The sequence below is a fragment of the Lotus japonicus genome, chromosome 1 (assembly GCF_012489685.1).
Source record: "Lotus japonicus ecotype B-129 chromosome 1, LjGifu_v1.2".
Classification (NCBI taxonomy): domain Eukaryota; kingdom Viridiplantae; phylum Streptophyta; class Magnoliopsida; order Fabales; family Fabaceae; genus Lotus; species Lotus japonicus.
In genome coordinates, this window is record NC_080041.1 from 75,456,817 (window position 1) to 75,478,069 (window position 21,253).

The following is a 21,253-nucleotide window of genomic DNA, read 5'->3' on the forward strand; positions in this document are numbered from 1 at the left end:
GATGGTTTGTTCTGCTTCTCCCAAAGGTCATGCATCCCTTGGAGATAAAAGGGAGCAGAGGTGAGGAAGAGAGGAGAAAAGAATCCAGAAAGTTCTAAACTTGTTGTCTTCATAACCACAACCCCCCCCCCCCAAAGTTCAATTCCTCCATAATCACAAATTCTTTTTCTTCTCTACAAACCATAAACCCAACCCCAAACCTTCATAGCCAACCCAACCCAAACCCTCTAGATACTAAACCAAAACCAACCCAAACTAGAGCTCCCTGTTCCACAACAGAACCACACTACCAACAGTCTCAGCAATAGCGCTCCTATCTCAGCCTCCAACACCCCTACTTCATAGGTCATCTAGTCACTTCCACTCTCCATCCACTACTGCAACCTCCGAATAAGGCCACCGTGAGCATAAATCCCCGCTCCGGCGAACCTCATCACCTCGACCGGCGTATCCGTGTCTGCCCGATCCTTTTGACTCTGCATCGCACCACCATCACGTGGAACCGCCATGGAAACCGACTTTGCCGTGTCCGAAGGTGCCTCGCCTGAACCCATCGAACCGACCATCATGGATCTCCATGAACCAATCTCTCCCTCTGCTCTTGATCTCTCCATCGTCTCCCTCTTTCTCTGTCACGTAAGTAGGTTGGGCTTCGACCCAATAGGTGTTTTATGTCATAGCTTCCTTTTTTGTTATTGATTTGTGTTATAAAAAACAAAAAAAAAAACATTATTTTTGTTACCAAAAACTAAATAAACATCCGAACCAAACAATTTTTCTTACATTGTCACAAATTTTTGTACGCATTCTCTTTGCATTCTAATGACTATTGTTTGTTTCTCTTATCTTTTTAGATAAATACTGTTTTTATTTTCACTGTATTTATTTTGTCATAAATCCTATACCTTGTTCATGAAATATTATGTTATTTTAAACATTTTGGGTTCTAAAAGATAATCCCCAAATAGAAATTCCCTGATCAAATCCAAATTCTTAAGAGATTGTCACCTACCAAGAGACGGTCATGCTCTCGTATGTCGATATGCGTATGAGCTTCCCAAATTTCAAGAGCTAATATTATTTCATTTGAGGGTTATTTGAAGTGTGATTCTTGATAAGAAGGATTGTCCTCTAAGATATGCTTGCATTGATTGACAGTTGGTGAAAGGTTGACTGAGAAACACATCTTCGGGGTCATAAGCACCTCCACTGATTTCTTCACCCCGATGGTGAGTTCCTCTGCCACTCTTTCACCAAAAGTTATATTAATAAGTGCAAGCATTTTCTTACAAGTATATTACAAAGGACAATTTTTCATCAAAAGTTACACAACTAAGATAGTCCTCATATGAAATAATAGTTGCTTTGAGATTTTGGAGACTCAATTTGAATAATAACTTACGATGGCATGACCAGCCTCGTGGTAGGTTAAAATCTCTTTAGATTTTGGACTTTAGTCATGCAATTTACATTTTAGTTTATTTTTTTGGTCCCTAACATGTTTAACATAATATTTCATTATCAAAGTATATGATAAAAAGATCAGGCACAATGAATACAGGGAAAATGAAAAAAAGCTTTCATCCAAAAAGGTAAGTGAAACAAACATTAGCCATTGAAAATTTGAAGATAATGCTTAGTAGAAATTGTAAAAGTGTAAAGAAAATGTCTGGACAAGATTTTCCGCATAATTGGTCCCCTTTGGGCCTGGATAAGGGTGTAGAAGCCCACGCTGATTTCTATATGTTGTTGCGGATTGTAGAAAAAGGATACATACAACCAAAAAAGACGAATTTTCATGTCCATACACAATTATAGAAGACAAATTGACAAAAAAAAAAAACCAAAAAGACAAATTGACAAAAAAAAAACCAAAAAGACAACATTCATGTCCATACACAATTATAGAAGACAGAATTGGAACCAAAATCATGTAATAGATTTTCAAAAGTCAGACCTCAAAGTAAAACAATTGAGAAACACTAGTCTAACAAAACTAGAGAAATAAATGTTCATAGAAAAGAAAATGTTTGGAAAATACTTGCAACCAAGTATAGACTAAATAAAGCAAGCCACAACGAAAATAGGGTTTAAAAAATAATCCAAAAAGTTACCATTGTTTGAAATATGCTTATAAAAAAACCATTATATTGTTTGAAATATCATATTCATCATCTGTTGTGATCATAATACTAGTCAAAATGCCCTAAGACATGGATTAGAATTTGCCCTGAGACAAGGAAGAAGTATTACCTACATAAGTAGCAAGGACGTCAAACAAACAATAATTATTGGAAATCTGAGGAGAATGCGTAAAAGAAAACTTTGTGAGTGTAAAAAAACTGTATGAGTTGAATACTATGCATTCTTAGCCACCTTTTAGCCTGTTTCAGGGTCAAGAGGGCTCAAGGACAACATTTAGGTCCAAACATGATCCTAGAAGAAAGAACTTAGAACCAAAAAAATATATAAGAATTCCACACAAAATTAATTTGCAATAGTTAAAACTCAAAGCAGGAGAGTAAAACAAGTCTACTAAACAAACAATAGAAACAAAAACAAATAAAAAAAATTCATTTTCGGAATCCATTCCAATACCATCATTGCCTTCATTAGCTTTGAGTTCATTAGCAATATTAGAACAAGAACTTAAATTGTATCTCACAGAGGCAAGACATATTCACTAAATAAATAGAAAGTAATTCAAACAAATTCAAACAAACAATATCTAAAAGAAATCCAAAGAGAATGCGTATAAAAAAAGATAAAAAATAACATAAAAGAAAATAAATGTAGAGTAGGATCATACTTGCAAAATAGCTTCTAGCTAGGTAATAAAGATTTTACTTTGCCTAATTGTGTCTAATGCTTTGTGATACGTGTTCAGCAAGTGCACATAATGCCTAAAGTAATATAAAAAATATCGAACCACCGAGATTGGGAAAAAGTCGATTTACAGGAGCCATGATTGCTTAAATAAAAAGAAAAGTAAAAGATAATTTACAATGGTTGGTTGGTAAAGAGCTTAGAATTTAGAAGTGTAAAAGAAACAATATTAAAGGCTTAGCATTGGGTTAGTTTCACCAATGCCAGTCATATTTAAAGAAATTTAAATGATATTGCCTATATCTCTTAGTGCTGATTCCTCACGTCAAAAAGAACTTCAAATAGACTTCACCAATTTGATTCCTCACCACCTATGAACAGTCTAGTTGAAGATTAAGTTCATTTTAAGTTCAGGCCATCAACTTCTAGTCATTGCCCTTATTCCTAAGGCGCAAAATGCTCTAGTAAACGAAACCCCAGATCCCAATTTCTAAATCAAACTTCCATATGTGCAAAGAAATTTAAGCTAGCTTGCATGCATTCAAGATAATATTATAACAGTAGGTTAGGCTCATAGAAAGAAAACTCTTTATTCCATATGAAGATTCAGAAAGTTAAAACATACACAAGTAAATGATCTACATCCCAAATGCTAAAAGAAACTTAGTCAAGCATGGCTAAGGTAAACATGTTTCTAACCTGAATAAGAGTCTTAGAGAAACTCCAAATTGCCTTGTACAAGCTTAAACTTCAGAAAATCCAAGATCCTAAGATATGATATCAACTAAGATTACAAAGTGGAGTATTTATAGCAGAAAACTGATGAGCTATGCATATGCGTGTACTTCTGGCACGCATATGCGTGCGTTTTTGTCACGCTACTAATTTGCATGCATGTGTGTGCACTTTCTTGCACACACATGTGTGCATACGCTGACAACTCCAACCTCTTTTCGTAAAACGACCTGTGTGGCTTTATCAATAGTCGAATTGAGCTGAAATTTTGATATGTTATTCACGACACATAGATCTTCAATCTGACCGGTCGGATAGTCAAGAAAATATTTTTGCTATGAGAAACATGCCATGCAATATACATCTCTTCAACTTCCATCAGCTCAAGTTCTAGTCTTTAATGCACTTAAGGACCTTCATGGGCTTTGTAACTCATCTCCAACAGCACTTTCATCCTTCATTGCCCATTTCTGAAACCTCTTTGCTCTAACTCTTCATCAACTAATGTTTATTCTTCATCAAAGAGATCAAAGAGATTCCATGAACAAGGGAATTCCACATTTAGTGACTTTATTAAGGGCTGCACATTGAACACACATTCAAGTCATTCTTTGTAACCATAAATACTTAATCTAATGCACATTATGCCTTTGGAAGTTCAGATTATGATCACAAAGATTTCTTCCCATTATGTCCTCAGATGCTCTAACATTCTAGACCAAGACCAGTGACTTATATGCAAAAAGACTCAATACTAAGGACTAAAATGTAATAAAAGACTCAAAAAGAACTATAATGCAAATGACGACTCTGAAATAATAAAAGACCTAAATGCAACTAAAGACTCTACTTAATTAACTAAAAAATAATAAAAACTAAAGAAAATACAAGAAAATAATGGAAAAAATATCATATAATTTCTGTCATCACTTTGTAACTACTGTGAAAAGTCATGGTTGGAAAATGGCAACATGTAATACACGATGCTACTGATCAAGATACGTACACTGTTGTCATAAACTCCATCTAGATGAAATGCACAGGGAATGCTAAAGTAGTGTGCTTGCTAGGGTTCTCCAATCCCACACCCTAAAGTGCGGTGGCTAGGTTTCCAGGGCACCCTCAAACGCTGGATCAGCACACGCATCTAGCTGTTCAGAGAAAGAAAAATTCGTGCCTGTCCTTTCTCCCTTTTATGATTCGTTGGCTCCAGCCGACCACAACTCTATTTCCAGAATTTTCAAGAATAAGTTAAAAATGAGTTATAACAAGTTACTAAGAGAATTTGTTAGAACTTGGTAGTAGTTTAATAGGTTTATTAAATAATATGTATTAGTTTGTATGGTTGAGACTTGAGAATCATATATTAGTAGCTAAATTAGGAGTTAAGGCATCCGTCTACGGACTACGAATGTGTTTGTACTTTGCACAATATAATAAAAGAGTTGGACATTTGTAAACACCCTACATTCCAATAACACCACATTCGAAGATTAAACACGTTATTGTGAAGAATCCATAACTGAAGCAATTTCCTTCTTCAATCAAGATTTGAAATCGGATAGTAAAAAATTATAGTAAGTAAAATGGCGACTCTACTCAAGATCAATATTGGTCATGTTTATCACAAGTGTCAAGCAATTCTCATTCTTTCTTTTTCTTCTTTATTCCTTAGACACTGGAAAAACCAGTTCCCAAGAAAAGTAGAAAACTTAACTAATTAATACTAGTATAACAGATATTTGATTTTTATAAGCTACGTGGGATTTTTGCACTCTTATACATCAATGTATTTCACTATTTCGCAATTAAATGCTTTAAAGACGGATTTGAAAAAGAGTTTGGACTATCATTACCCTTTAGTGGTTTGGACTCATAGAATAATGTGTTGTTGACACTTCTTATCCACATCCACTTTAGACATATAGTAAGAGAAAATAGAGAAATGTATAGAAATGAGATAGGAAAGAAAGTGAGATATGAATAAATCATTACCTGGGTATGTGTATAAATATTTTCTTTTAGTTACAAATATCTACCTCACAGTCTAATATCTTATTACATTTCAGCAAATTTTTCATATTTTGCAATAAATGTTGCGCCAAATTACAAGTCGATAGGGGTCAAACACAACTAACATTTGAAACTCATATATTCATATACATAAGAAAAATAAAACATTTAAACATAAATATAAGATATTAATTAAAATTGTATGGCTTATTAAATACATCATTGTATTATTCCATATACATCAAATTCTCAATAATTGTAATTAAAAGAAGAGTTCCTGAACCAAGTGGGTTGGTGTAATGGTTCAGCACTTCATCTTTAAGCAAGTGGTTGGGGATTCGAATCCCAACTCTTGTGAATAGAAAAAACTCATTGGCCAGCCCCCTACCGCATAGTGCGCTGACCGTGGGGCTATGGATTAGTCTCACGTCTGTCGACTGTGGAGATATCTTGGTCAAGACCAAAAAAAAAGTGGAGTTCCTAAAAAATTATTCGTGCATCGCACGGACAAACAGGTTTAATACTAGTGCTATTGAATGCAACAATGGAAAGTATGTCTCAGGAAAGACTTTTAAAGATTTTGTTTAAAGCTGATTCTATCTTTTTTTTTTTCCGGTTAGTTTTACAATGCATCAAAACTGAAACCTCTGTTGTGGGGTTTATTTGTAGCTTTCATGCATTGTGTTCAATTCTTCTCATACATGCTTACTTGGTTTGGATGCAGGTTCAAACTGCACCATGTTTTTGAGTTGTACGACAGGAAAAAATTCTGGATTTGTTCACATCTTTGTTGTTGGATTCTCAGGGATATTTTGGTGTGATTTCTTGCGGGATTTTTGCAGGATTCTTGCGTGTGAGGACCTGACCATGAATTTCTTTCTTTTTTTTGATATATTTACTCTCAATCAAGCTCATTTATATGGTTTTGTGCAGGACTCTATTGGGAGGGGACCTGACCATGGATTTCATTCTCTTTTTTGATATATCTACTCTCAATCAAGCTCATTTATATGGTTAAGCATTGTTTAGAATAAATTACATGGGAATGGATGTAACTGATCAAGTAAATATTGTTTTTATTGCGTTTTTTTTTTTTCTAAGTTGTACTTAAATTCTTGAGTTAAAATAGTATTTTTATATTTCTTTAAATATGCAAGTGAGAAAAAGAGAAAGGCTGACAGTTTTCGGAAGAGATTGTTGCTCAGACAACCAAGGAAATAAAATTGCATAAAACCATTCACATTGCTTGTTCAAATCTGCGTTTGCAGCAAGAAAGCTTTTAATAGGGGAAACAAACAAATGTTGACTAGCATGTCTCATGAGATAAGAATTCCACTATCTGGGGTTGTTAGCATCACCGTAATTCTTTCTACCGCATAACAAGATCTAGAGCGAAGACATGTTTTAGTTCTCATGCTATCTTTAGGATATTTGGTTCTTCAACTTATAAATGATATACTTTCCAAGGTTGATTCAGATACAAGTCTATCCTTGATATATTTCATTTTAGTGATAAAAGAGACATAATCCTTAAATATATACCTTTCCTTCTCCTTTTCTTTTTTGTCTTTGTTCTGCTTTAGGTAATGGTCATTCTAGGTTTCTAAGGATCATGTTGATCCACTCAAGATTTTCCTCACTTGATACATGAGTAATTTTAAGTCTCCAAAATTTTCCCTATTTTTCTGAGTTTTGCTTTATCTTTCTCTTTGCTGTCAGGAACAAGCCTGGGCTATTCCTATTTAATTGGGTCATTTAATCAATAATCGTTTAGTTTGATAGATTCATTACTTGTGTTAATAATGTTAGATAACACTACCTTTAAAGTTGAATTCTATCGAACCTAAATCGTGGTGTGCTCAAGTGTTCCATGCGAAAATCGTGCAATTTATTTCCAGTTTGTGTACTCAGTTTTGACCAACTAGAGCTGGTTTTGTGTCTACTTTGGACATCTTTGTCTGGATTTAAATATTAATTTAATTTAATTTTAAATTAAATTGTTATAAATATTAATTAATTTTTAGTTACATTGATTTAATTTAAAATTTAAAATTTAAAAAATAAATAATATAAATATATGTGGTATGGTGGAATCCGAGTAATAATAAAATAGGGGACCATGGTTGGATTAAATTAATTGTACTTTTTTCAATAAAATCAATGATTTAGAGCCCGAGCATCGCACAAGTATAATCAGTAGTTTAACACACCATCATAAGACAATAGGTAACTTTTAATTTGCACCAACCTAGTTTTAAAAAATAAAAATAAAAATTTGCACCAACCTTTATTCAACTAAAAGTGAATTGAAGAAATAAAAGGTAGGAAATATGACGGAGGTCTAATATGTTTATTCCACTCCTTTAGATCAGAGACAAAATAAGAGAAGCTAAGTGGAAATATCTATCTATCTATCTATAAACTCTATAAAGGAAGAGTTTTAGCAGCCTTTGGGGTAAATCTGTCAATCAACAAATAATTTTAAAGACAATGAAGCTTGACCATGGATATTTTGGTAAAAAATACATTTTATTTCACATGGATTCAATCTCAGCCGTTGATTCACAATAAGTTATTGAACTTGATCTCCTTCAGTATTTCGTTGATGTTTTCGTTTTCCTTCAGTTTCCGTTTTTCCACCTTCTCGCGTTGCCCGTTTTCACAGTAATCTCTGCCTCCTCTTTTAATCGCCTCGCCCGTTTTCATTCCTCCTCTGCGACCTACTGATCGCCTCCGATCCTCTGCCTCCTCTTTACCGGTAATCTCTCTCTACAAAGCCTTTTGTTCATTACTTTTCATAGTATTCCTCATTTGGATGCTCCTCTTCACCAGGTATCGTATTTATGTGTTGGTTTTTGGTGAAAACGGGGAGGGAGCAGTGGTAGAGCCATGCCTTTTGTTCATTGTTTCTCATATTATTTCTCAATTCGGTGGTCACTAATCTGCTTTTTCGTTCATTCTTCTCAATTCCTCTGCAATCTCTCATCTTCCATCGGTTTATTCTGCTTTAATGGACACTGGCCTTTTTCAATTGCTATCTCTCCTCTGCAATTGCAGTGCAAATTTCTCTTCCTCTAGGGTTTGGCCGCACAAAATCTTCAACTCTGCAACTCTTTGATCGTTCTCCTGGGATTATGTTCTTCCTCTTGATCCCAATTTTCGTTTGTTTTAGGCCCCAAGGCTTCTCATTTTCATTAGTTTTTGGGTATGGATTTTAACCATATTTTAACATATATTTTGTCTTATGTATTGATTATATTTCGTTTTCCTTTCTATTGGTTGAACAAGCATATTGAAAATTTGCATTTAACTAGATTGATGATGTACGTGCCAGAGATTGATGCAGATGGGGCTTCCATGGCAGGTGGAGCGGAGGATGGGAGATTGAGAAAGATGGAGAAACAGTGAAGCTTAAATCCCCAGAAACAATTATAACAGGTAATCAAGGTGAAGTTCAAATTTGTTCTACTTTCATCACGTAGGATTGGTAAAAATAATGAGATGACCTGCATCTTTGATGTTTGCTTTGATTTGTCAAGACCTGAGTGTACTAACTATACAATTCAGGATATAACTTTTAGACATAGAAAGTGGATCCTCATTATCACCATTATCATCCTTGGTTTCAAAATCTCTTCAAAATGACTCAGATTTCATGTTTTCAGGAACTTCATTTGATTATTTCATTGGTTGGAGCCTCCTCACACTGCCTTTTCAAATTCCATCTGGCTTATGGATATGGTGCTCCAGAATCTTAAATCTTTCCATGATTATCCCCTGGGTAAGGTCTCAATCTTAACTCCATGTTTTTTTCCATCTATTTTTCCATGTATTTATTTATTGTTACTCCCTTTTCTTTATTATAATTTTTTCCTCCTGTTAAGGATACTTTATCCTTGCCCCAGTGTACTTTCTTTGCTTCTACTCAAATATACTATTAGTCAAGAAAACAATAGCCTTTTGCAGTTAGCTTCAAAATGTAATGCAAACTTTTCCTTACACTATCAAACATATTTTCATTAACAGGTTCTCTGATTTTGGCTGAATTGTAGCCAACATGAAGCAGTAGGTTGGAGGGAAAATTTGAGCCATTTCTTTTCATTGGTCGTTGCTATAATTTGAAAGGTAACATGCAAGTTGTAATTTTTTTAAAGATTGTGCTATCATTTGTTTTATATGTTATAATGTTAATCATCCATTCATGGCAGTTTGCTTACTCTGTCTAGGCTTTCTGATTTGTGCATATATTGTGGTCTGTTTTGTTTATATAATGTTTAATGAAAGTTTATGCTTACATCTAGGGATGGATAGTTTTAACACAGGTTGGTTCAATTGCCGGTGGTAGCCGATATGATAACTTGATAGGGATGTTTGATTCAAAGCAAGTTCCAGCAGTTAGTGTAAGCCTGGGAATGGAGAGAGTATTTTCCATAGTGGGATGGTGAGTGTAACAGAAAGCTATCAGGGCAGCAAGGTATTGGAGAAGGCAATTGTACAATAAGTAGAATAGCATAACATAATTATGGGAGTAAATTGGTGGCTTAGGATAAGAGGGAAATGTGTGTGTGTGTGTGTGTGTGTGTGTGTGTGTGTGTGTGTGTGTGTGTGTGTGTGTGTGTGTGTGTGTGCGTGTGTGTGTGCGTGTGTGTGTCAGCCCATGAGGAAGATCATGAATTGAGTAATGTTGATGATAAAGTAGACTTCCGTGAAAAGAGAGATGAGGAGGTTTGGTATGATGGCTGTTGCTTTGGCTTGGCTCATTAATTTTTTAATATTTTTTGCCATGTGAGATATGGTTATGTTTCTATAGGTAATTAGTAGTATTTGCTCAAATTCAGGTGTTGGTTTAGTTGAATGAAAAGGATGGGGATATGGTTAAGGAGAGAGAGCGAGAGAAGCATACAGATAGAGAAAAGGAGAGGGAAAGCTATAGAGATTGGGAGAAGGACAAGGGGAAAGATAAAGCTAGAGAGAAGGAAAGGGTGATAAGTCAAGAAAAAGAAAGGTCAAGAGATATAGTAAGTAGAAAGACTCACGATGAAGATCATAAATTGAGTAATGTTGATAAGTAGACTACCACTTTTAGCATACCATTTTATGTCATAATTCTTTTGCTCTTTTTGAATGGTTCCTTTTCTCTTAGCGCATACCACATAGTACTATTAAATTTCTCTATCATTGTTAAATGCGTTGTTTGCTACCATTTTATGTCATCATTGAATTTTAACAAGAAAATGTATCCATCCGCTTACGGTCTTTTACTATAATTTGATATTCATATGCTTTTCGTTTCTCAATATTGATCTTCCTTTGTTTGTTGACTAAAATTATAGAAGTTAGGTTGCTAAATGGGGCTTTCGTGCAGTGGAGGACAAATAAGAATGCTTTTACTTTTCTCACCGCTTTCTATTTTGTTGTATAATGTTTCAACGTATCCCCCTCTTTAGACTTTCTCTAAGACATATAAGCTGTGAAACAATCTCTCCCCTGAAAATTGAGCATGTCCTTGGAAACATCTCTCAGTGATCATGTCCCTAGAAATATTTTGATAAAATGTTTCATCTCATCCCCCTCTTGATTCTCTAAGATATATCAGTTGTGAATGAATCTCTCCCCTGGAATTTGAGCATGTCCTGAAAACATCTCTCATTTTACTTTTGTTTGTATACCTCCATACTATGAAATTTTGTGAAATCTTATACCATATTATTTCACAGGTAACACCCTATTGGGAGAACAAAACAGCTAACATATATGTCATAAAAAAGTTTGAAATGCTTAGTAGGGGACATTTGTGTGAGTTTTCATGTTTTCCTTAATAGCATTAAAGTTATGTCCATTCTTCCATTCTTCAGTCAATATTAGAAAGAAAAAAAAAAGTTCTTTGTTATATAATATTTTAGTTTCATTATTTGATTTGAATATTTTTAGTTTGTTACTTTTATTTACACCACAGGTTGAGCATGTTAGAGTTGAAAGGAATGTGCTTGCAGAAGATGAGCATGCAATGATTGAATTGTGAAACTGTATTACTACATGTACCAAGTAAACTGATTTATTGCTAATGCATCCATCTTTTTTATGGTGGAAGCTCTTAATTTATACAAATAATGGATGTGGTTTTTCATCATTCTAAGTGTAGGTTTTTCACGTTGTAGTTTGAATTTCAGATAGGTCACTTGAGTTTTGTGGAGCCTTCTATCAACAACTTAGATTTGAAAAAGAAAATACATATTGAATTAAAATTCACCTTATACCATGGGGAAGACCAGTTTCATCCTTGCTTTTATCTGCTCAGCTTCTTTGTTCTTAAATGCTGCAATCCCCTTTGTTGGATACAAGATGAGTGGTCAGGACAGAGAAAAAGTAGTAGTTTGCAAAGGAAGACTGTTGTTACTCCTTTGAAGTAATGAGATCAGTAAATACTAAATAGGACTACAGTGTTAATGATGATAAATAATAAATTAAAAACATCCTGTTTATTTGTCATCTTCATATTTGTCAGTGTTGATTTTTGTATTTTAGATGCTTGAATAATTAATTTTTTTGACAAATTTTTTCCTTTACACTTTCCTTCCTTTTGAAAGATGTATTTTATGGGTGTGACACAGTAGACCATACAGGAAAGCTAGCTAAATCATGATATAATTTCATGGGTGTGCTCTTTTTATCAGATCATTGATTGATGAACTTTGAGGTGGAGACATATGGTATCTAGATAAAAAGAACTTCATCTCATATCACCTTGAAATTTAAAATTATGACTTATGATATCTACATGATACCTTTATAAGTATTTCTATTAACTTACAAGGCTTTTCTCTCAATTGGAAAACATCCAGCAAACTTAACAAAAAAAGTGCTTTATAAACAAAGGGCATATTGTAACTCCCCTACATAGTGAAATTGTCATTCACCTTTATGTCTATATTCCTAGCCCAATCACTTTTTTATTTTGTAACGGTAAAAGAAAACCATGATAAGATAAAGAAACCGTAAAAAAATCGCATCGTTGAAGTGTAAGGTTGAAACATAAACAGTTATTTACTACAATATTACGAGATTATATCATGCTCTACTAGACCAATCCCTTAGGATTTCAAAGGCAATTTAAACCTCACGCAAAAACAATAACTTTAAATTAATTCTTTATAAACCTTTGCCATTTACAAGAATTAAACTTGAAAGAACTACCTCTATAATAATGGTTGCATTAAGTAAAAACATGATTATTTCACTTTAAAGTTTAAAGTGTAATTCAATGACATTATTCACTGCTCTTACGAATTTAGAATATGGGTTGCCATTCAATAGAAGCCCAAAGAGGTGAATATGGTCCAAAATAATGAGAGATATGTAAAAAACAGGTCTGATTACGCATATCCCTGATCCTAAATGGAATGCAACAACGCAGGAATCTATATGTAAACATAATATCTATATAGATACGCTCGACGAATGACTCCTTCTCATAATGAGAATGTATATAACCCTATTCTGGTCCGGTATGGAATGAACTTATAATCATGGAATCGACTCGATCATCAGATTATAGATTATAAGTTCATAACCTTAGCCCATTCCCATTTTTGACGGAACAGGTCTAATAATTCTTTGATTCCAGTTAGTAAGATAAGAGTTGATAGTAAAATATGTTTTGACCTTTGAGTTGACTTTTCATTGTAACAAAGTAGAATTAATTAGTTTAAAGTTGTTTATTAGTATTTAGTTTATGTGAGTTAGAGAATTTCATATGACACAATTAATTACTTTTGATTTATAGAGTTGCTAATTATTTTTATTATTATTAAAATATATTTTAAAGATGCATATGAGTTATATATCTATTAATTAACTTATTTAAAATGTAAAATAACTATAGTGGTTACATATTATGAATTAATACCATTTAGGTGTTACATAAAAGTTAAAAAATTTAAAACCTTAAAGACCAAATATAAATCCACTTTAAAGTGCCTAATGATGAAACAAAAATAAAGTATTTAATCCATGGGACAAAAACACTTCCACTTCTACAATTCCATTTATATGGGCTTTACTATTATAAAAAAGCTATAAAATAAAATTACTCTTCTTGACATAAAGTTCATTTTGCACGTGCACAAAATAAAAACAAACACATTCTTCATAAAAAAAAACTTTCAAATTTCTTTTTTCCTATATCTAAGTTAGTTTGATCTTTTAATTCATAAATTATCTCTTAATAAACATTACAAAAATAATGCAGATTTTAAAATTTTCACGCGAAAACAAAATGGATATCCCCGTGCATCGCACGGGTCAAAAATACTAGTTCAAAAATAAAATTAGTGATAAAACCTACCCACAACCACAATTCAAACTAATATATCAATAAAAGTACCCAGATTTAAAAGACCACCAATTGTTAATGGTTCTCATTATAAAATTAGCAACAATCTGTAAGATCAAGATTTGGTCATGTGGTACAACTCTATGTTTTCATGATAACAAGTATTTATTTGTGGATGAACAACTATGATACTCTAATGTTTGTCTTGAGTGTTTTGACAAACAGGTTCTGATTCTGACACCAGAAGATATATTCGTCAGAAGTTCTGAAGATCAGAGGATCTGAGGATCAGAGGATCAGAAGATCAGAGGATCTGAGGATCAGAGGATCAGAGGATCAGAGGATCAGAAGATCTGAGGATCAGAAGATCTGAAGACCAGAAGCTCTGAGGGACCAGAGGCTCTGAAGGTCCAGAAGCAGAAGTTACGAAGGTCAGAGGATCCAAGCATCCCTCTGACTCTGATCACCAAGCTTCACAAGTTCCAACACGAAGCATAACTCTGATCAGAAGTCAATGGTTAAAGGCAAATGTCTCTATCAAGAAGTACAAGAGCAGTGTACTATTCTGAAAAGCCTACCTACCAAGGTTCAGCCACAGCAGGTTCTGGAAGTTCCAGAAATGCCCTCCAACGGTCATATTCTCTCAACAGAAATATCCTTTGCACCTTGGACTATAAAAGGCTGAAGAAAAAGAAGAAAACTAAGAGAGAAAAACCAAGAGCTGCAATACAAGAAAAGATTCAAGCCTCTACTTTCTTCATCTGTTCTTATTTAGTTTACACTCAGCTTATTTAGAAGCAAACCTTTGTAAACACCAACCTCAAACAGTTGTTTGATTTTCCTTAAGGGACCGGGTAGGTCAGTATCCTTAAGAAGACTAAGAGAGTGAATCTTAGTGGTGATTCCTTTAGGAGATCAAGGTTGATCGGATCCTAGAGAAGACTAAGAGAGTGAATCTTGGTGTGAGCTAAGTCAGTGTATTGTTAGTCACTTGTAGGTTTCAAGTGCAGTTGTAACAATTATCTGATTAGTGGATTGCCTTCATTCTAAGAAGGAAGAAATCACCTTAACGGGTGGACTGGATTAGCTTGAGGGATTTATCAAGTGAACCAGGATAAAATACTTGTGTGCTTTTCTCTTCTCTCTATCTTTATCCGCTGCACCATCTATCTTAGAGAAACCGAAAAGATTTACTTTAAATCTTAAGGGGAAAGTTTTTATATTGAAAACGCTATTCAACCCCCCCTTCTAGTCGTTTTTCACACCTTCACAATCATCAACTTAAAATTTACACCCACACAAACATGCAAATGGTTATAAACATAGTATTTTAGTTTCTCAATTTAGTTCATTTTTTGTTATTTTTGTCCGTCGTTCTGATATATTTTGTTTAGTTCGCGTCTACATCAACTTCCATTTAATCAATATATTTATATTTGATTTCTTTGAAAAAGAAAAAGAAAAAATCAATAAAGTGAGGTTCAGATTCCCCTGACTGCACCGTTTGACCAAGCCTTCCCATTGGCTGAAAATTCGGAAGTAGATATGGGTTAGATTTGTGGAGTGAGAAAAGGCACCGTTCTGCTTTCTTTTTCTTGCCCATTTTTATTTTCTTCCGCTTGCACCCTCTCGGGTTTTTTTTTTTCCAGACCTACGTTTTGGGCTGAAAACATTAAGACTGACTCCTTCATCATCTTCTCCTCGAGTCTCTTTAGTAACCTAGTTCATCATCTTTCTCTGTAGTGACCTAGTTCATCATCTTTCTCTGTAGTGACCTAGTTATATGATGGAAGCTATGATCCTTCATTGCCGCAAATTCCTTGTCTCCCCATCGCGGTTCAAGCCTGCTTTGCTCACAGCACCATCATTTTGCTACTCCTACTGAAGCCCCATCTGATGGCTCCACGAAAAAACCATCTAATGGTAACATTGCTCTTACTCATTTATTTTGTTTCTCTTACCATTTTCTAAATTTGATTTTTCCATGCTAACATTGCTCTTACTCATTTATTTTGTTTCTCTTACCATTTTCTAAATTTGATTTTTTCATTTTTGTCCTGTGACAGAAACACCTCCCCCTGTCTTAAAGGGGAAGAATAAAGTAATGGTAGCCTACCATGAGGCTGGCCACGCCTTGGTGGCCAGATACACCAAGGGGGCTCCCTCTATTTTAAAGGCAACTATCGTGCCTACAAAGAAATACTTAGGTTGCGTCACTCTTGCCCGTCCGAAGTATTTACTGATGTATACTCGTCTGGAGCTTCTAGCTCTTCTTGATGTGACCTTTGGAGGTCGGGTTGGTGAGGAGTTGATATTGGGCCTGATGACGTCACAACCGGAGCTGCTGGCGATTTTATGAAGGCAACGCGGATAGCCACTACGATGATTACCATGTACAGGATGGATAGGGTTGTAAGCTCAATGTTCTTATCTGACTTTTTGCGTCAGCAACTGACCCCTGATCTGAGATTAATGAATTAATGATACATTGTCAAAGGAATCATTGTCAAATGTTCCTTTGAGCAATCATGAATCTCAGATCAGGGTCAGTTGCTGACGAAAAAAGTCAGCTAAGAACATTGAGCCTACAACCCTATCCATCCCGTACATGGTAATCATCGTAGTGGTTATCCGCGTTGCCTTCATAAAATCGCCAGCAGCTCCGGTTGTGACGTCATCAGGACCCAATATCAACTCCTCACCAATCTGATTTTTTCATTTTTATCTTGTGACAAAAACACCATTCAAGCTGCTGGCCAATACCCTACTTTGCTCACTGCCATCTGATGGTGTTGTGCATCAGATGAGAGTGAACAAAACTGAAGCCCCATCTGATGGCTCCACGAAAAAACCATCTGATGGTAACATTGCTCTTGCTCATTTATTTTGTTTCTCTTACCATTTTCTAAATTTGATTTTTCCATGCTAACATTGCTCTTACTCATTTATTTTGTTTCTCTTACCATTTTCTAAGTTGCTCTTTTGGTTTTTTTCCCCTATATCTTAGTGTGGTTGGAAAATAAGGACATAGCATGGTAACTAGGCATCTTTGCCATGTAAAACAGCTTTTTCATCACGCGTCCCTTTTTATCTTATGTGTTATACTTTATGATGATTTTCAGGTTGATGCTGAATCTTCTAAAGAATTGGAACAATGGAACGAAATGCTTAAAAATGATGCCATCAAATTATGCCAGGAGAACAATTTCAATACAGGATTTTTTTAGGGTAGTGATAACAACACTGTTTCTGATGCATGTGAACTGAAGGTATCTCAGTTTGAAATAGTATGCAGAATTCATATATTGGAGCCATTTCATTTATTGGATCTTCACAGAAAGCATTTACTCCATTAACTTTCAGGTCAGACTTGAGCATATCCTCGAGAGAATTGCATTGATATTTGAGGCTGCAAATACAGAAAGGCCATCTGCTGTTACAAATAATCTTTTTATCGGTGGAGCACTAGCTGCAAGATCTGTATACACACTGCAACACTTGGGAATCACCCATATTTTGTGTCTGTGTACTAATGAAACTGGACAGTCAGCTTCTCAGTTTCCCGATCTATTCACATACATAAATTTCTCTGTAAGCCATTTTCTCGTGTCTAATTTTTACCCCAGTTATCCTATTGATTTGCTTGCAGAGGTCTAGTTTGACTTCCTTCTTGATGTCTGAGTTGGCATGTTATTTTCATGCATGTCCATTATGATAACTTCTTGATTTTCCAATAACTATTTAAATTTTAAAGGACCAGTCATTCACAAAAGTTCAAGTTTTTAGATGCATGCATGAGCTAGAAGTGTAGACAAAACACTGGTTTGGTTTCAGTGCTTAAGTTTAATTTAATTATGAAGAATGGAAGTAGAACTGTTGACTAATTGATTGTAGAAGTTCTAATACTATGAGCATGTTTGCATACACGCTTATTGGAGCTTATCTACTAGAAAAAGCAGGAATAAGCTCCAACAGGTGCTCTTTGGTTTCCATCCAAACGGGTACTATGTCTGCGAACTATCATTGCAAACGCTTGAGATGTTAGGTGTCACTGCCAGCTCATGGATGATTTTTTATCTCTAATTTCGTATGCATACTCTACAACTTTTGTATAAATTGTTTCAGTTAAATTTTCACTTTTTAATAGAGCCCAATGAGGCAATGGCTTCAATTGATAATGTAGCCAATACCACAAAACAGGATAAGGCTTGGTTGTTCTGTACCCTACAACTTGCAGCTTAATCCAGACTTGAAGTTTTTCCTGCATAAATAACATACTTGATATATTGGTCCACTATGGACATATTGAAATGGATTCTTCCCTTTTTTTCCTGTGTTTTCTGCTGTTCGTTTGATCACCTTTGGCTGGTGTATTTACTTGTTAAGGCTTGCTTCATCATTTTCTCGCTTATCCTTTAATGTATTTGCTATTCTGTATGAGGAGTTATGCTTGTTCTTATGCATATTTACAATACTCTTTTCTATTATTAAAGATGCCAAAAGTACTCTTCAATTCTGCTCAGAAATAAATGCTCATATTATTTCCATTCATCTCCCATTTGAACAGATCTGTGACAATGTGGAGTCCAACATCAGCAGCATATTTGATGAAGCTTGTGATTTTATAGATTATGTTGAGCAAACAGGTCAGAGAGTTTTAGTTTATTGCTTTGAGGGAAAAAGCAGAAGTGTCACTTTGGTTCTAGCTCACCTGATGCTCCGGAAGTAAGTGAAAATATAAATACAGTTTTAGGTTAAGTTGAAACTGTTTCTATGGATCCAGTTTTCCATAACCAATCATTCTACCTTTGAGTGATAAAATATTTACATGGTTTATTTCAAAAAAAAAAAACTAATATTGCGTGAGATAATAAGAAACGTTTATTGCATTTATAACTAACGGGGCCAATATATTAGAGATTTTAAAACTACCAAAATTGGTTAAAACGATTGGGATAAGATGAGCAGAATTTAAAGTTTTAAAAATCAAAGAAATGAGAAAAGCATATCTGATTGCAGAAGCACATCCACTGCATACAAGAGATAGAGAGTTAATAATCAAAGGACTCAATCTTTTTTAATTTTTACTGTATCTTTAGACCAACCAACAGATGCAAACCAAGAATAGAAAAGGAACTTGTAGTAATACAACATCTAGATGGCTTCAACTCACTTGAGCATGGAAGGACCCACTATTCACTTCTTCAACTCACTTCTGGAAGCGGATCCAGCTCTGACATGGGAGAAATTCCGAGAGGCGCTGTTGGAAAGGTATGGAGGACACGGGGAAGGAGATGTTTATGAGCAGTTGACGGAGCTCCGTCAAAGAGGGTCGATCGATGAGTACATAACTGAATTTGAGTACCTCACGGCTCAAATTCCACGGTTACCCGATAAACAATATCAAGGTTACTTCCTGCATGGTCTGAAAGAAGAAATCAGGGGGAAGGTGCGTAGCCTCTCAGTCATGGGGGGTCTTAGCAGGTCGAAACTACTCACGGTGGCACGCGTGGTAGAGAAGGAGGTGAGGGGAGAAAACGGGTCAGGTTTTACCCGCGGAACACGATCGCATGGGTCCGGGTACAAATCCGGGGCCACCGGGTCGGGGAAGGTTGGAGGAAACGACTGGATTTGGGTCAAAGGAGGGCAAGGCCAAGGACCCACAATCAAACCGGGAACCAGTGGGCCAAAGGTAGACCAAAAAGCCCAGAATGAATCTCGACGTAATGGGCCAAGGGATCGGGGATTTTCACACCTCACGTATCAAGAGCTACTTGAAAGAAAACAAAAAGGCTTATGTTTTAAGTGTGGTGGACCCTTCCACCCAATGCATCAATGCCTAGATAGGCAACTTAGGGTGCTGATAATGGAGGAGGGAGACGATGAGCAGGAGGGAAAAGTCTTGGCAATGGAAATAGAAGATCACGAAGAAGAGTTAGAAGGGGAGATGTGCGTGCTCAATCTCTATAATTTGGGAGGCAATTCCAGTTCTCCGCCGCAAACTATGAAGCTCCAAGGAAGAGTGCACGGGGTGCCGATTCTGGTCCTTGTGGATAGCGGTGCCACTCATAATTTCATTGACCAGAGGTTGATGCAGAGAATAGGGTGGGAAACTGAAGAAACCCCCAGGATGTCCATTAAGCTTGGCGATGGGTACCAGTCATACACTCACGGGAAGAGCAAGGAAATCGAGTTGGCACTAGAGGGGTATTCCCTCAGATGTGCTCCTCACTTGTTCGACCTCGGTGGACCTGATTTAGTTCTGGGAATTGATTTGTTAAAGACGCTGGGGGATACCATCATCAATTGGGGGAAGCGTTCCATGAAATTCTGGCACGAGGGGCACTGGGTTGAGTTGCAGGGTCTGGAATCAGGTGCAAACGCCTTGGAAGCCTTGCAGAGCATCATCAGCCGTTCAAAAGGGCTAGGCGTAGCAGGGTTGAGAACCATGGGAAAAATTCAGCAAGAGGGAGATGCGGAATTTAATTTAACTCCAGTCCAGCAAGGAGAACTGCAAGCAGTGCTTACCAGATACGATGATGTTTTTGCAGCACAAGAGGGATTACCTCCAAGCAGAGGAAAGGAGCACTGCATCAATATTAAAGAAGGGGCAAGGCCAGTTAATGTCCGCCCCTACCGTTATCCTCATGTGCATAAGAACGAGATAGAGAAGCAGGTTAAAGAGATGCTTACTGCAGGAATCATACGCCATAGCACAAGTGCTTTCTCCAGCCCGGTAATCCTTGTCAAAAAGAAAGATAATTCTTGGCGAATGTGTGTAGATTATAGAGCTTTAAACAAGGTTACAATCCCAGACAAGTTTCCTATACCTGTGATTGAGGAGCTGTTGGACGAGCTACACGGAGCAACATATTTCTCCAAGCTCGATCTGAAATCAGGTTATCATCAAGTGTTGGTAAAGCCTGAAGATGTTCATAAAACGGCATTTCGCACACACGAGGGGCATTATGAATTCCTGGTGATGTCGTTTGGCTTGATGAATGCACCCTCGACCTTTCAAAGCCTCATGAATGAGGTATTCCGTCCCAAGCTCCGCAAAGGCGTCTTAGTTTTCTTTGACGGTATACTCGTCTATAGTAAAGATTGGGCATCTCACATGAAGCAACTAGAGGAGGTCTTGCAAACTCTAAGGGAGCAAAGTCTCACAGCCAACAGGAAAAAATGCCACTTTGCACAAGGAAAAGTGGAATATTTGGGGCATTTAATCTCTGCACAAGGGGTGGCAGTAGATCCCAACAAGGTTGCGAGTGTTAGAGAATGGCTAACTCCCAGGAATGTAAAAGGGGTTCGAGGTTTCCTTGGTCTAACAGGGTACTACAGAAAATT

At 35.9% G+C, this 21,253-nt stretch overlaps 1 long non-coding RNA gene across 5 annotated transcripts; it reads left to right on the forward strand.

Annotated features, from left to right (window-relative positions):
* The first annotated feature begins 8,187 nt into the window (after window positions 1–8,187).
* On the forward strand, window positions 8,188–12,335 carry LOC130711154 (uncharacterized). 5 transcript variants are annotated; one of them, XR_009010596.1, is made up of 7 exons: window positions 8,188–8,332; window positions 8,407–8,779; window positions 8,909–9,012; window positions 9,240–9,355; window positions 9,601–9,699; window positions 11,292–11,370; window positions 11,531–12,335. It is a non-coding gene; the product is annotated as an uncharacterized LOC130711154 (long non-coding RNA). The 5 variants fall into 5 exon arrangements; XR_009010586.1 differs by having other exon boundaries at window positions 8,889–9,012; window positions 11,531–12,331; XR_009010594.1 differs by lacking the exon at window positions 11,292–11,370 and having other exon boundaries at window positions 8,889–9,012; window positions 11,531–12,330.
* The last annotated feature ends 8,918 nt before the right edge of the window (window positions 12,336–21,253 follow it).